General features: G+C 43.2%; 1 long non-coding RNA gene across 2 annotated transcripts in view; it reads right to left on the bottom strand.

Annotated features, from left to right (window-relative positions):
• The window catches only part of LOC117883870, a 34,688-nt gene that overhangs the window by 13,667 nt on the left and 5,898 nt on the right, over positions 1-15,123 (bottom strand). The gene's annotated exons all lie outside the window — the stretch shown is intronic.

Raw genomic sequence — 15,123 nt, 5'->3', positions numbered from 1 at the left:
AAAGCAGAACAGGAAGAAACCACTGAACAACAACCCAACCAACTTTTTCCACTTCCTGGCCTCTGAGTCTGGGAATCTGAGCATGACCCATATTTCACCCTCATTTCACCCGCAGACGAACAGTAAAAAGATTTTGCGCACACAGAGGGCTTTGCCAGAGACCTCCAGCACATCCCACCTAGTACAAGGGGGTTCTGGTCCATAACTAGGGCTCCTTCGCACCACAGTAATAGAAATTATACAGAATAATAATGTACCACAAAGTACTCACCCCCTTCCTTCAAGTATCAGTCTTTCATTCCCATACATAAGGTAGGTGTCAAACCCAGTTATGCCACTCAGGTTGGAAAGGTGAGTCCAACCCAAATAAGAGTGTAAGAAAAACCCAATCTTAATTTTGCCCAATCCCAGGAGAGTCTCCCTTTTATAGAAAAGGGAGCTGAGAGAGGAGTTGGAGACAATGGGTTGAATCCACACTGTACACAAAGCTAGAGGGGGGCAAGCCACACCATAATACGTAGCTCCTGTATAGCACTTTTCATCTGTAGATCTCAAAGCGCTTTATGAAGACAGGTAAGGTTCATCTCCATTTTACAAATGGGGAAACTGAGGCACAGGAGCAGTGAAATGACATGCCCAGGGTCACACAGCAGCCCAGTGGTAGAACTGACAATAGAACCCACGTCTCCTGAATCCCAGGCCTGTGCTTCCTGGCCATGGCTTCTGATTGTGATGGTACTGTTGTTGCTGGTGCTAAAAGGTCCTTTATAAAGGGGCTAACCCGTCCCCCAGATGCAGTCAAGATTGAACGGGGGGGAGGCCAACTAAGAGCTCTGGGGCTAGGGCTGGCTCTAACTTTTTTGCCATCCCAGGCGAAAAAAGAAGAGTGCCGCCGTCCCGTGACACCCCCCCCAGCGCAGTGCCACACTGGGCCGCCGAACCCCCCCAGAGCCACGCCGCGCCAGGTTGCCAAAACCCCCGCCTCCCTGCCCCCCGAGCACCTCGCCGGGCTGCCCAAACCCCCGAGCGCCGCACCTCGTGCCTCCCCCCCCAAGCACCTCGTCAGACCGGCCAAACTCCCGGAGCGCCGGGCTGCGCCACCGAATCCCCCGCTTCCCCCCCAGCGCCGAAACACCCCCTGCGCTGCCCAGCCAAAACAAACAAAAAAAAAGAACCTCGAGCACCGCCCCGACGAACAAAAAAAAAACAACAACCACCGCAAGCACCCCCCACCACCTCAACATTAGCCGCCCCTTCTAAGGACCCGCCCCAAGCATGTGTTTGGTCGGCTGGTGCCTGGAGCCGGCCCTGTCTGGGGCAGTGGCAGGTCTTTAAAAATCAGCTCCTGCTGGTGGTTCTAGGGGGTCCTTCAGCCTAGAGTTGTCAAGGTTCTATCTATCCATAGTTTTTTCACAGCTTTGAAAATGTTACACCAGCTATTCCTTTCAAGCCATTTGTACAAAAAAATTGAGCTTGGAATAGAGAGTTGAGCTGCAGCATTATTACTATTGAGAGTTTATAAATACTTAATTTCACAAGACAACATATTCCGAAAACATTCTAAGACTAGCCCTCATTAAGGCATGATACAGGGCATCAAGTTGAAAATTTGCCTTTTGCTGCTGAAGTGATTTCCCTGGACTATAATTAAGTAAATGCAAACTTGTTGGAAATGTTCTTATAATATCGGATAGAAATGTTTGAAAATTCGATATGCAAAGTTTTGCTTTTGTTGTATATGTTCTTATCTAAATATACACAAAAAGGGGAAATAAAATTGCTGAAGATTATTATTTTTATTCAGTATTTGTTGAGCACCTATGACACCATTCAATCTTGGCTAGAGTGTTGGGAAAAAAAACGCTGTTCGGATGTGCACAAATTATGGGCTGGGAAGATCAGTGAGATGCAAGAGCACAGTCCTATTGTAAATAATTTGCACTGTTACCCCCAGGGCCGCAAAGAAATTTACAAACATTAAGTAAAGTAAGCCTCTCAAAACCAGTGTGACGAAGGTGTTCGTACATTCATTTCACAGAAGGGCAAACTGAGATAAATGGGGGGTTGAGACTTTTACAGCAATTTAGCAACAAATCTAGGAACAACTCAGACCTTGGACGGATCTAATGTCTGATGAAGTCAATGGAAGGACCCTATTAACTTCAGTGGGCTTTGGACCAGGTTTTACATTACATCTTCTTAACAGAATGGGGCAAATATTCCGGGGAGAGAGAATTGAATATATGGTCAGATTCCTAAATGAATTGGCTTTGTCTGTATTTGGGCTCTTTTTATGTTCCCTGTCTATGAATACTTTAGTCTAGGAATGTTTGTGGAAACAGTGAATTTTAAACAAATGTTGGAAGATGTGATTAAAGGGTCCAGCCATTTTGAGGCCTGCTCTGTCTCTCTCTCTCTCTCTCTCTCTCTCTTTCACGATGCTTCAAAAGGGTAATATTTATAGCAACTCATTCCAAACTCAGAGTCTATTTTTTCTGAAAGCCTAATTTGGTCATTAAATATTCAATCGCAGAATTGCATTAAAGTGAAACACTTTCTCTCCTTTTAACACTCCTAGGCTATTTCATTTTCTTAAACATTTCCCATGTTTGTCCAGCATAACTTCAATAGCTTTCTAGAGCTGTATTTTACATCACTAGCACTTCTCAACTGGTAGGCAGGTGGTGGTAGCACATGGGGGAAATCTAATTTCTTTCCAGCTGGATATTTCACACAGCGTCATCTCAGCATACAGAGCCTACTTACCTATCAGCTTGTGTACTAAGGGGTCTGTTCTCTCCTCATTACTCACCTGCATCACTCTCCTGAGCATCAGTGGGCATTACCCATGAATATCAGTAAAGTAACTTACAGCTCCATCAGACCTACATGGCAATAAGCTACAGAGGACTTTCCCTATCTGCTAATTCTGGCTATTCTTGTTGGCTGTAATTTAGAATTTCCATCTATCCTTCATTATCAGGATATTCTCAAGGTACAAATTTGATATCTTCTTGTTGCTTGAAAATCTCACTGAACTAAGTTGGAATGAAAATGAGGCAACCAAATGGCCCAAGTTTAATAAGTCAAGTTGGAGGGAATTCAGAGAAGAGCAACAACAAATGATGAAGGGCCTGGAGGGACTGATTTATGAGGAAAGATTAAAAGAGCTAAATATGTTAAGCTTGGTTAAAGGATGACCAGAGGGGAATGTGGTAGCTGTGCACAAGAAGTATCTAAGCATCAAGGAGAGAAATTGCTTATGGTATTTGTCCAAGGGGACTATAACTTGGGGTAATGGGATGAAATTGAGCAAAGGAAAATTTGCCTAAATATCAGGTTTAAAATGTATTTGATAGCAGAATACCCTTCCCAAGGGATGCTGCAGAAGTCAAGCTGCTTGAGACATTTAGAACGAGGTGCTACAAAGGGAAAAATTTTGTAATGAGGGTGCAAAACCCTCATCAGGTCAGCCTTTTAAATAGGCCAACGTGAGAAGTGACAAGCAATGGAAAAAACTACAATTTGTGTAAGTTGGTCAAAAAATGAAGGGTGGGTGTAAGTGGTAAGTGAAATTAAGTAGTGCAAGTACATGAGAGGGCAGAAGCTGAGGTAAACAAATATATAGCATTTAAGTCACTTCCCTATGTTCAGGTTACTCATATGAGCGATGGATATAATACTACTTACTTCCTCACAGGGGAGCTGTGAAGCTCAGTTAATTCATGTTTGTAAAGTACTTTGGGATCCTCACAGGACATGTTTTGTCATTTATAATATTTGTATTGGAGAACTACTGAACAAGTATGGATGAAAATATAGAGCTGGGCACTGGTTAGCCATGCTAAGGAATCCTCTGGGTTCAAATATTCCCTGTTCCTAGACTGGGTACCAAGAACAAGAATCAAAAAAGGAGGTAAATGAGCACACTTGAAACAGAAGAGGAAAATGTATATGCAAACGAGCAGCTCATTAAAGCAAAATGCCACAGGGCTTTTCAGCTGTCAATTTCCATCATGTGGGCAGAAGGATAACATATATTATGACTGTGTTGAAGGTTATATCTTGGAGTGAAGGTAGGTGCCTTGCTTACCACATACATCATTCCTGGGTGACCTCTGTCCTGTGGTCTGGTCTTGGGCTATAAGGTATAACACTGTGGCTATACTTCTTAGCAACTCCATGCCTTTCAGGGGCAGCGGGTGTGCATGCACACACACAGGTAATAGAGTTCAAACCAAAAGGAAAATAGCCCCAAGGCCCAGGAGGAGCCATGTCCCCTTCCTAACACAAAGCAGGGAGGCAGTCTTTCAGGCTGTGCAGGAAGTCTTGCTTCCCACCCTTCTGCTTGGTTGAAGGCCAAGAGTTAGACTTGGGTCTTTCAACAAAAGAAACAAAACTGGTCCATCTTCCTTCCTCAAAGGGCTCAGGCTGGCAGTACTCTCAAGCAGTTTATCAGGTGGGCTCTAGTTCTGCTTGTTTCAGAATGCCATGGCTCCTGGGCTGAGTGCCTCCCCCACCCCCAGGCCGGACAAACTGCACAGGTGTGGTGGGTTGGGGTTAATTGTGACCACTGAAGTTCCTTAAGCCCGTCTTGACTCATGGGACTGTTATGTGTCTCACCCTAGGCTGTATTAAGTTTCCATGGGGAACTCTGCATTGGGTGCAGGGACGATAACGTGCACCACCCTTGGACTTGCAGAAAGCTCTCTGCTGGGTCCAGAAAGAGGAAAGATGATGCCATGCAGGTGGGAGATACCTCCCCACTTTCCAGGTGGGAGAGGAGTGAAGGTCCAGTAGGGATGGGCTGCACCGGTTCAGCAGCCCCTCAGGAAGTTAAGTATGCCCACAGCATCTTTTTTTTAAAAACAAGCAGAACTGGTTATGTTATTTTCTGGTGGGGATCGCTTACCCTCCCCTGCTCTTTATTTTCTGCAAATTAATGAGCCACTTGCAATCTCAAGTGGATTTGCAGTGTGATTATCAGTTCAGGACCCAGTTTCAATTTGAATTTTCTGCTGCACTTTAAGGCACTAAACTGAGCAAACATGGGAGAAGCTAATGCAAGTAAACAGGGATATCAGAAGTCAGCCTACACTTCCTTGGACTGCACTATCACCTTGTTTAGGCTATCACTCTAGTCCATGTCAACCACCATCCTCAGCCTAAGTAGAGCAGCTGCCAATTTTTGTTATGGCATTTTTGTCCGGTGTGGACTGCCCTGATTAATTATTCCCTGCACCAGCTTCTTGCTTTGAAACAACAAGTGGGCCAATAGTCCAATTTTAACATTTTTCTATGAGGTTCATGTTTTTCTGGTAGTTCACTTGTATCCCTTGTTAATAAAAGCAAATTCCCTCAAGCTATTCTGCACCTTAAAGTTAGGCTTTAATAAAAATAAATAAAAAATAAAAGTATTGCAGGTAATAATTATCATTTCCAGACAAAGATTATTTACCTTGTAATACAGCAGGTCTTAAGCAGATCTCATACACTTCCCTGGCTGCTATATACACACAGATTCAATGTTTCTGACACTGTGGGCTTGATACAGCCGTCACACTGGTGTAAATCAAGAGTAACTCCACTGAAAGCCATAGAGCTACAATAATGGAAAACCGGTGCAATAGAGATCAGGAGGTGGCTCTGAGTTTCAGGATAAGATCAGTCTCACATGGGGATCAGGTAGTAAGAGAGTCATTAGTAGGAGAGAGAGTGTGGAGCTACCCTCCATCGAGTGCAGGTGAAGATGAAGAACTAGCTACAGTATATCCCTTTGTCAATCAGGAGCATAGAGTCTTCTAGAAAATGGCTGCTGCTGTACTTGATTTCCTTATCATGGATGAGGGCACAGCACCAATGCCCCAGCCATACCCAGTTTCCATCTTCAAAATGGCCCTTTCGGGATCCTCTTTGTGACACACCTCTGTATACAAATATTGTTTCCACTTTTGTAATAATTTGTGGCCCCTTTTTTTATGATGACAGTTTAATTTGTTATGTTCAACTAAGTTGGTTAAGCCTTTCAGTTTTTGTAGCTGAAACATTACTGACTTAGAAGGCATTTTTGTGCAATTTGAGGGAAAAGTAACACAGAGTGGACTGAAAACATGACTTGCAAGAACTGTTTAACATGCAATCAGAATCACTGGATGGATAGCCCCTTTATCGCTAATCCAAAACAAAACTGTTCTTCAGTACCATCTAGAGCCAATGAGAGAGGCATTTTAGGTCCACATATCCAGACTTTTCAAATTACTAACTGACATAGCAACTTCCTTTTTTTCCTGATACATTCACTTCTACCCCAACCCCCCAGCAAAGCATTCATTTTATAATTCAGAAACCTCAGCTCAATCTCAAGAATGATATTTTGGCACAATTATGAGATATTCTCCACTAGGGAACTATCTATAGATCATCTGCAGATACAGATGTGTTGGCTCCTTTATGTGTAAACAACCTTGATAATAAAAATTCTACTGATTAATTGTCTTGAGGCCAGCCACTCTGAAATCTACTGTATAGAAACCACATACAGGTCTGTCGCATCTTATGCGCATTTAATATGCGTGATTTCAACTTTACGCGGTCGGCAAAAACAAAAACAAAAAAAGAGAAAAACAACAGTTTTAATACTATACCTGTAGTGCGGGTGATTTCGCCCGCCATTGAACTCAACGGGGTTTTGGCTATACGCAGTTTTCGCTTTACGCGCTAACTGCGGAACGGAACCCCCGCGGAAGAAGAGACAGACCTGTAATCCTTTTAACAGGGGGAGGAGGGGGGGGGGAGAGCTTTCATAAGTGAGCAAATCTGGAAAAAAATAAACCAGAACATTTATGCATATACTTAACCAGTATCTTTCCATATTCTTTTTGTCACTGTTGAAGTGTGTATACTGAAGTGTCCTGAAGTGTCTCTCTCTCTCTAAGAGTCTTCAGCATTTCCTCATGGTTGATTCTGCAGTGAAGCCAGAATCATGTGTTTATTCATTCATCTGTCTCTCTCAGGGTTTTTATTCTGCTACCAATCACTATAGTACCTGAGCATCCTTCATATAAAGTCAATAGCAAAGCTCTTAGTGGACTTCCTGGAGTCTTTGGCACTTCTCCCTTTTCAGGACTTTATTTTGTTAAGGTTGATGAGTTTCAAGATTATTTTTTTTGGTCGATTGATTGGTATTTTTGGGGGGTGTCAATATTGTGAATGTCATTCCTGTGATGAAAAGGACTTTTTGAAGAAGACAGGAGTGGGATATCACATTTCCGTTGAGCATTCTCACTTATTTGCAAAGATTGAAGAGGCCAGGAGAAATGACAGGCTGGGAAGTACTCACAAGGCATGCTCTAAGGGCTTAGTTTAATTTCCATTGATATCAATGGAAAGACTCCCATTGACTTCAAGTCCCTAGAGGCATAATGCTTTCGCAATAATTAGCTAACATGGGAAGTTCCATTTTTAAAGAAATGTATACATTTTATTGTTTGTTTCAAAAGAGCTATTGAAAAGTGTGTCCCACTCCCCCAGGCTCTGGGTACCTCTGACAATCTTTAAATAGAGAAAAGAACAGGAGTACTTGTGGCACCTCAGAGACTAACAAATTTATTTGGGCATGAGCTTTTTTGGGCTATAACCCACTTCATCCGATTCATGGAGTGGAAAATACAGAGGAAGATATAGATAGATAGATAGATAGATAGATAGATAGATAGATAGATAGATAGATAGATAGATAGATAGATAGATACACACACACACACCATAAAAAGATGGGGGTTGCCATACCTACTCTAACGAGACAAATCAGTTAAGGTGGGCTATTATCAGTAGGAGAAAAAAAAACTTTTGTAGTGATAATCAGGATGGCCCATTTCAAACAGTTGACAAGAAGGTGTGAGTAACAGTAGGGGGAAAAATTAGCCTGGGGAAATAGTTTTTAGTTTGTGTAATTATCCATCCACTCCCAGTCTTTATTCAAGCCTAATTTAATGATGTCCAGTTTGCAAATTAATTCCAGCTCTGCAGTTTCTCGTTGTAGTCTGTTTTTGACATTTTTTTGTTGAAGAATTGTGACTTTTAGGTCTGTAACTGAGTGTCCAGGGAGGTTGAAGTGTGAAACCTTTAAATAGAGAACAACCCCATTAAGTTAACACACCCTCTCAATAACTCTTTGGATAACATGAAGATTAAACCCTTTCCAACAGACCCCCTCATAAATCCCACAAATCTCCCTCCTCCCTTGAAGCCAAGGTGGAAGAGCTGGGTGTTCACTATTGGTCAGAAAAAAAAAATTATTTTGGACCATCACGGGAGCAAATTCCAAAGGCTGGGAATGGGCCCAATATGAAGACACCCTGCCAGTAGTCCCCTCTTTTATATTAATGGGACTCCAGTTCTAGCATCTCTGCTGACCACAACCATGGCAGCATGGAAGCGGATGAAAGAAACTTTTTAGGGTACGTCTACACTTCAAGCTGAAGGTGTAATTTCCAGCATGGGTAGACATACCCACACTAGCACTGAACAAACTAGCACACTAAAAACAGTGTGGTAAAGTGAGCAGCAGGAGGAGTTAACCTCCCAAATACATACATTACAGAGCACCGTGCTTATGGAGAGACCCTTTGCTTAACACACGGGCTGGCCCATTCTGCACTAACTTCCATTTCCAGATTAATTTAAGACATAACCCCCAGATAAAGTATGTTACATTCCTCCATGGTGACGGATGACAGTCACAAGATCCGCATCCTGGATGATATACTATGAAAGTATCTCTTTAAGGGAACAGGGCAGCAGCAGCCCAAGAGGTGTGGATGGCTCAGGCCCACATTAAGAGCCTGAGACTGCATACTTTGTCTAGCACAGATATCACTACCACTCAGTTGGTGCCATCACATTCTTTTATGTAGTGTAAGTTGAGGAGTGTCACTTTATTTTCAAGTCAGAAAATCCCAGATAGTTTTTTCTCACCTTTTGCAGGTCACTTCTTATCCCCACTCTGCCATCTGTAGCACTCCGTGGTGTCCTGTGTTACTGGAAACTTTGAATTACTATGCTGAGACTCGGTACCAAAGTAAAACCTAGCAGGTGTCCATTTCATTGAATATATCAAGCTGGGCTGTTAGCTTACAAAGAACTAACTAAACACTCCTTGGTATGTGTCATGGTTTAAGAATTATTTTTATGTTACTTTGCTCCCCAAAGCCAGAGCTATGACTTGGCATTCTATTAAAATGTTCTTAGATTATTTATAAAGCCTTCTGTATTATCAAGTCAATTTCTCAACCAAACACTGGTAGAACAAAGAGAAAGGGAGCAGGGAAGGAAAAAGAAGAGGCACTCCATTCTATTGTCTGTTGACATATTCAAGATAAATGTTGTCAGCTTCAGACTGAAGTTATGTACCAGTGGACCCTTTCCTTGGGCAAAGAGTCCCTATCTCAGGCACTTATATGACCCCATATTACTATAGTATCTGAGCACCTCACAATGTTTAGTGTATTTATCCTCACAATTCACCTCTAAGGAAGTGCTATTATCCACATTTTACAAATGGGGACACTGAGGCACAGAGAATCTAAGTGACTTATCCAAGGTCATACAGGAAGTCTGTAGCAGAGCAGGGCCTTGACTTCAGGGCTCCATAGTGCCCTAACCACTAGGCCATTGTTCCTTTTGATTTTTTGGTCCATCAGAGGTCAAGTTACAAGCCTGGAAGGGTTGTGAGGGCCAGTGGGCAGACAGAGCTTCCTCTTCTCTTCAAGTGGAAGGAACCAGCTGAGACAGCACTGGATGAATAGGCAAAGACCAGATTCCGGTAAAACCAAATAAAATCCAAGACTAGTATCTGCGAGTTAGAAAAGATACACAACTTGGAGCAAAAAATGAAGAAAAGCAAAGAACAAGGCACTGCCAACATCATTTTTTGAGGGTATGTAATTTTTCAACAGCACTCCAGATTGTTCTTTTTTACAAAGGTACTAAAATCAATTAAAATAATATTTGACGCATAATGAACCTGGAAATTTCTCTTAGGAATAAGTAGGAATAATTTGCTGCTGCTGCTATTTTCCTAGACCTATAACTGATATTTTTCTTATATACTTAGGCAATCCTAAAAAAGTTTTAGTTTTATAGTCACTATCATTTCAAAGCTTTCTTCGGTTTTTCTACAGATGATACCAGTTCCAGTGGTATTCCCTATTTTAAGTGTAGAGAATATATCTCAGAACACTGGAATCTTTGAAAGCAAAACAAAATTGGGACGTGTGCTCACTGTACCTTTAAAAAAAATCCTAATAATATCTTGACTATATCAATCAGCTTGTTTAGACTTCATGTTTCCACCTTATGAATCCACCCAGGTTCAGAACATTTATCTCAGCAGGCTGCAGAACTTCCCATTTGTCTTCATTACATGAAGCTGGATCATTCTAATTTCTTGTTTACAGGCAACTTAGGTCATTTTTATAGGCAGTTTGATTGAATCCAGGGATGGGAATGCTCATTAGTATTCGCATATTCAGCAAAGCTAAGGTCCAGCTGCAAAGTTCAGCTAAGTTTTGTAAAGTTCTTATCAAGGGGCTTTCTCTTTGAGTTCATCTCTAACAGACAAACAATAGAAGCATACATCAGTGTAGCTTCCTGCAGGACTCTGAAAAGTTATCCATGGTTTGTCCAATACCGCCTTAGGAAATCGGGGGACTGAACGGTACAGACTGATGATAATAGGCTATGAAGAAGTGGCAGCAAAGAACTTATAACACAAAGTTACTTAAGACATAAAAGGCACTTAGAGAGCTTCTACTTTCCAAACTGACATGACTGAAAAGAAGCCTGGTCTCAGATGACAAAATGCACAATTAGCCTGTGGAACTCACTGCCACTAAATGAGGCTACGATCTCAGCAGAGTTTTTAAAAATAGACATTTATATGGATAACAAGAATATCCAGAGTTAAAATAATATATTAAAAATGAACAAGAGTTTTGAAAGCTACATAGCAACCCTCAAGCTTCAGGGCACAAGCCAACCTGTAATTGTTGGGGGTTAGGAGGGAATTTTCTCTGGGGGCAGTTATCCCATAAATGCCTACTGTAGGGTTTCTTGCACCATCCTCTAAATTATCTAGTATTAAGCCACTGTTGGCGGCAGGGTACAAGACTGTAGAAACCACTGGTAGGATATGATATGAAAAGTCCTATGACTGTCTGACTGAATAGCCTAGGGGCTATCAAGAGATCAGGCCCTGTGCATTAAAGCAGTTTAACCTACTTTAACGGGCTTCTCAGCAAGCATAAGGATATGCATGTGAGTCCTGCAGAGAGCACCTCTAGCTATTTAAAGTACTTATATAGCCCAGATTATCTCCGAATCTGAGCACCCACAAAATATATGTCAGAAACCGGCTATTTGTCGCATCCCAGCAGTTGTGTCCAAGAAACTAAACCTGTGGTAGCCAGAAAGAGAGCAGGGGAGGGATGACTCTAAACGAGTGTCCTTATAGCGCTCAGTGTTCAATGGGTTGAGTGGGGGGAGATCAGATAAACTGTGAACATGCAAATTTCTTTGAAAGTCCTTTGAACCAATTTTTAAAAAAATATTGCTTCAACTGAGCTTGTAAACTTTTATTTTAACTTTGGGAAACAGTTTACATATTCCTCTGGTGTAGGAAGATGTCACAACATGCTGGGATGAGTGTGACATTTTCTATACAAGCAGACCCAACACAGATTAATCACACTCCTCCATAAACAAACATTCCTGCTTAGAAACAAATCTGTTTACATGGCGAAACCTGCGATGGGACTAGAATTTGGATCTCCAGGTGCTCAGGCTAGTTGTTCCTGCAACGAGCTGTAGCAGCCTCAATAGTCCAGACAGCTAAGGCTCTGGGGGCCAGGGACCATTTTTTGTTCAGTGTTTATACAGTGCCTAGAGAGCAATGGGGTCCTGGCCCCTGACTGGGGTTTCTAGGCACTACTGCCATACAAATGATAATACACTTGATCAGGAACCTCTGCCACAGCACCATATTTAGATTTTATTTCTTTATGCTTCCAGATCAAGAAAGGTTTCTAATATGGCTTGCTTGCCCGGTACAGAAAGGACAAAACCTTGTTCCAACTGCATTTCAATATGTGCTCTAGCCTAACCCTTTCTCCTTGTGCTATCTTTAACAAAAAAAAAAAACAAGCCTTCTGAATGCACCCGTAATTTCTGTTTTTCAACAGGTGTCTCAAAATGGCAGTGGGGTGCGGTGGATAAGATTGGAGTTTGTCGTTTTAGAGACCTGAGTTCAGTGATGGAAGTGACTTTGCATAAGCTCTCTGCTAACTTACATTAAAAATGGAGGATGGTAGAGGGAAGTTTTCGGCAGCTCTTTCCTGACCGTCTTCTAGATTGGGGTTCATGGCCTCAGTCAAAAATAAGGGTGGTAAATTGCATGGAAATGTAGACAGCAATGAGAAGAGTTAAGATGTGAAGTCCTAGTCCCCTCTTTCCCAGCTCAGGTAACTTCCCTCTAGGCTATAGAGTTGGGGGAGGGGGTCAGTTAATCACTCTCCATTTTCTTTCCTAATGGTGTTTGCCTCACTGCAGATTTGTCATCAAATTTTTTAATTCGCATTATTCTCACTCTATCAATTCATTTTTCATCAGCCCACAATGAAAATTCAAGTCACGCTCAAAGTTTGTATTCTGTGTTTTGGTTTTTGTCATTTCAATGAAATTTTTACAAAATAAAGGTTTAAAGTTCCTATTAATCTGAAAACTTCTGACACAACTTTAACCAGGGAGTCAACTCAAGCTTTGCTAATAATGGCTTTTTTGGTTTGCCAGCAAGTCCAAAAAAATTGTAAACAATTTTTACTTTGGGTTGAACCAAAAACAATTTTTTAAATTTAGATTTTTCAAAATATTTTTTGGCAAATGGAAAAGTCAAAAAAAGTCAAGTCTAAACTTTCAGGCACTTTGACAGAAGTAAAGAATGACTAGAGGAGGAGAAGGCCCTTCCTTATAATCTTTAGCCCCATGGTTACGGTCTTAGGAAACCAGTGTTCAGTTCCCCCCTGCTCTTTATGTGAGAAGGAATTTGAACATGGGTTACTGTAGTGAGGTGGACTGACCCTCCCCAAACACAGAGGAAGAGGGTGGCTCCACACCCTCGTGGGTGGAGCCTTACCTCCTACCTCTGCCCCCAGAAGCCAAGGGGTGGGGCCAGAAGTATAAAGGTGGGACCTGGAAGCTCAGTAGGGGCCCAGCTACTGGATGGGACAGACACATCCCCTGAGCACTCGTGCTGGGAGGTGGCAGCGGGCCCGCAGAGTGCAGATGACTGGCTCAGACCACATGGACCCTGGACTGACCTGACCCCGGGGGAAGCAGACGAGTGGCCCGGACCACCCAGACTCCTGGATGACCTGACCCCACAGGAAGCAGATAACTGGCCCGGACCACCCAGATGACCCGACCCCGCAGGAGACAGACGACTGGCCTGGATCACCGGCTGGCCCAACCCCGGCAGAGCTTCTGCTGGCAACTGAGGCCCCTGCCGATCACCTTACCTCACCGGACCAGCAGGTACCCTTGAGCGGGGAGAGTGCAAGTGGCCATGGGGTAGTAGACCGCTGTCTGGCTGCAAGGCTGGCAGTGGGTGAGTCAGCGTGTTGCGGCTTGGAAACCCGCTGACGTGGTGGCAGACCCCTCCGCCACCCTTAGGGCCCTGGGCTAGGACGCAGTTGAGTGGGAGGGCCTGCATCCCCCCTGTCACCCAAGTGGTGGGTGGCAGTCTCCCCCTCCCTCAGGCTAGCTGAAGGAAAGCCTGAGTTAACTGAATTTGTTTGCAGCCCCACCTGAGTGCAGGTTGGAACTGAGAGACTTTGTTTCACACCCTGCTCTGAACCAGAGCCTAGGCTGATTGACTATTTGCAGCGCCACCTGAGTGAAGGCTTGAGGAGGTACTAGGGCTGCAGGGAGGCAGTGAGGGCAAGAAAAGGCAGCAGGTCTAACCCCCTTGCCAGTGATGAGTGGCCATTTCAGACTGCAGTTTGCCCCTGAGAGAAGGGGCTCGATGACAACTGGCAGTAGCCACTGAGGCAAGGTGGGTATAGGGGGTTGGGGTTCCCCTGGGAGGGGAGACCCAGAGTGTGGGGCACTGTGGTCTGGGAGGGATGCAGCAGGGCCTGAACTGGTGGAGATAAAGGGACTGCAGAGGGGCAGGTAAGGGCAGGGGAGGAACCGGCCAGAGGAGGGCATTCCTGAGATGGATGAGCTAATTCCCAGACTGATCAGCAGGAGGCACTGCGGTGGTGAGTGCCCCGGCAGGCTACAATCACCTACATTGCAAGAGAGTTGGTTAGCTACTGGACTAGGGAGTATTCTGGCGTGGGGCTCTCTCAGTCTCTCCTGTTGAAGCTTTTCCACTTTTTATATATAAATACATAGTCACTGCAGCAGGGTCTTGAACTTAGGGCATTCACCTAGAATTAGGGAGACCAAACTACCAGGCTCACTCTCTTTCCCCAGTGCCTCCATAAGAGTTACTTAACAGATAATGTGACAGTAGATGGTGCTCAAGAGTATTAGCACACTTCCTAGGTTATGTGGGATCAATACAACTTGTTGCGCACAGCAACTCGCTTCTTGCCATTGTAGATCTTTACAGAAAGCTTTTAAAAAAGCTAAACATGCCAGCATAGACGTGGCTAAAGACTTATTTGCACTTACCTAGCTATCCTTCCAAGAATCAAAATTGCTATTGTGACAGAGAATTAATATACATGACCCAGCTTTTAATACATTTAAAAGCTCAGTTTTCTCATACGCAATATTGGAAACAAAGCACGGTTTTAAAAACTTTTGAAATATGACACACTAGGTGTAAGAGGTTTCCAGTATACTTTAAAAAAAAAAAAAGTCTGGCAAGTAAATTAATCCCAAACATACAAAAATGTCTTTTCTACTGACAATACCACAAGTCTTCTCCAAAGGGGGTACACACATATACACCCAACAGGTGGCCAAATCATTTAACATGAATCAACTTCCAACATCTCTCTCTCTTTTAGTTTAAGGAGCTTTCAGTAAAGCCAATGACAAAAATTTCACTGGCTGCCC

Source organism: Trachemys scripta, chromosome 1, assembly GCF_013100865.1.
Source record: "Trachemys scripta elegans isolate TJP31775 chromosome 1, CAS_Tse_1.0, whole genome shotgun sequence".
NCBI lineage: Eukaryota > Metazoa > Chordata > Testudines > Emydidae > Trachemys > Trachemys scripta.
The sequence above is the reverse complement of the archived record's forward strand: the minus strand, read 5'-3'. Positions and strand labels throughout refer to the sequence as shown.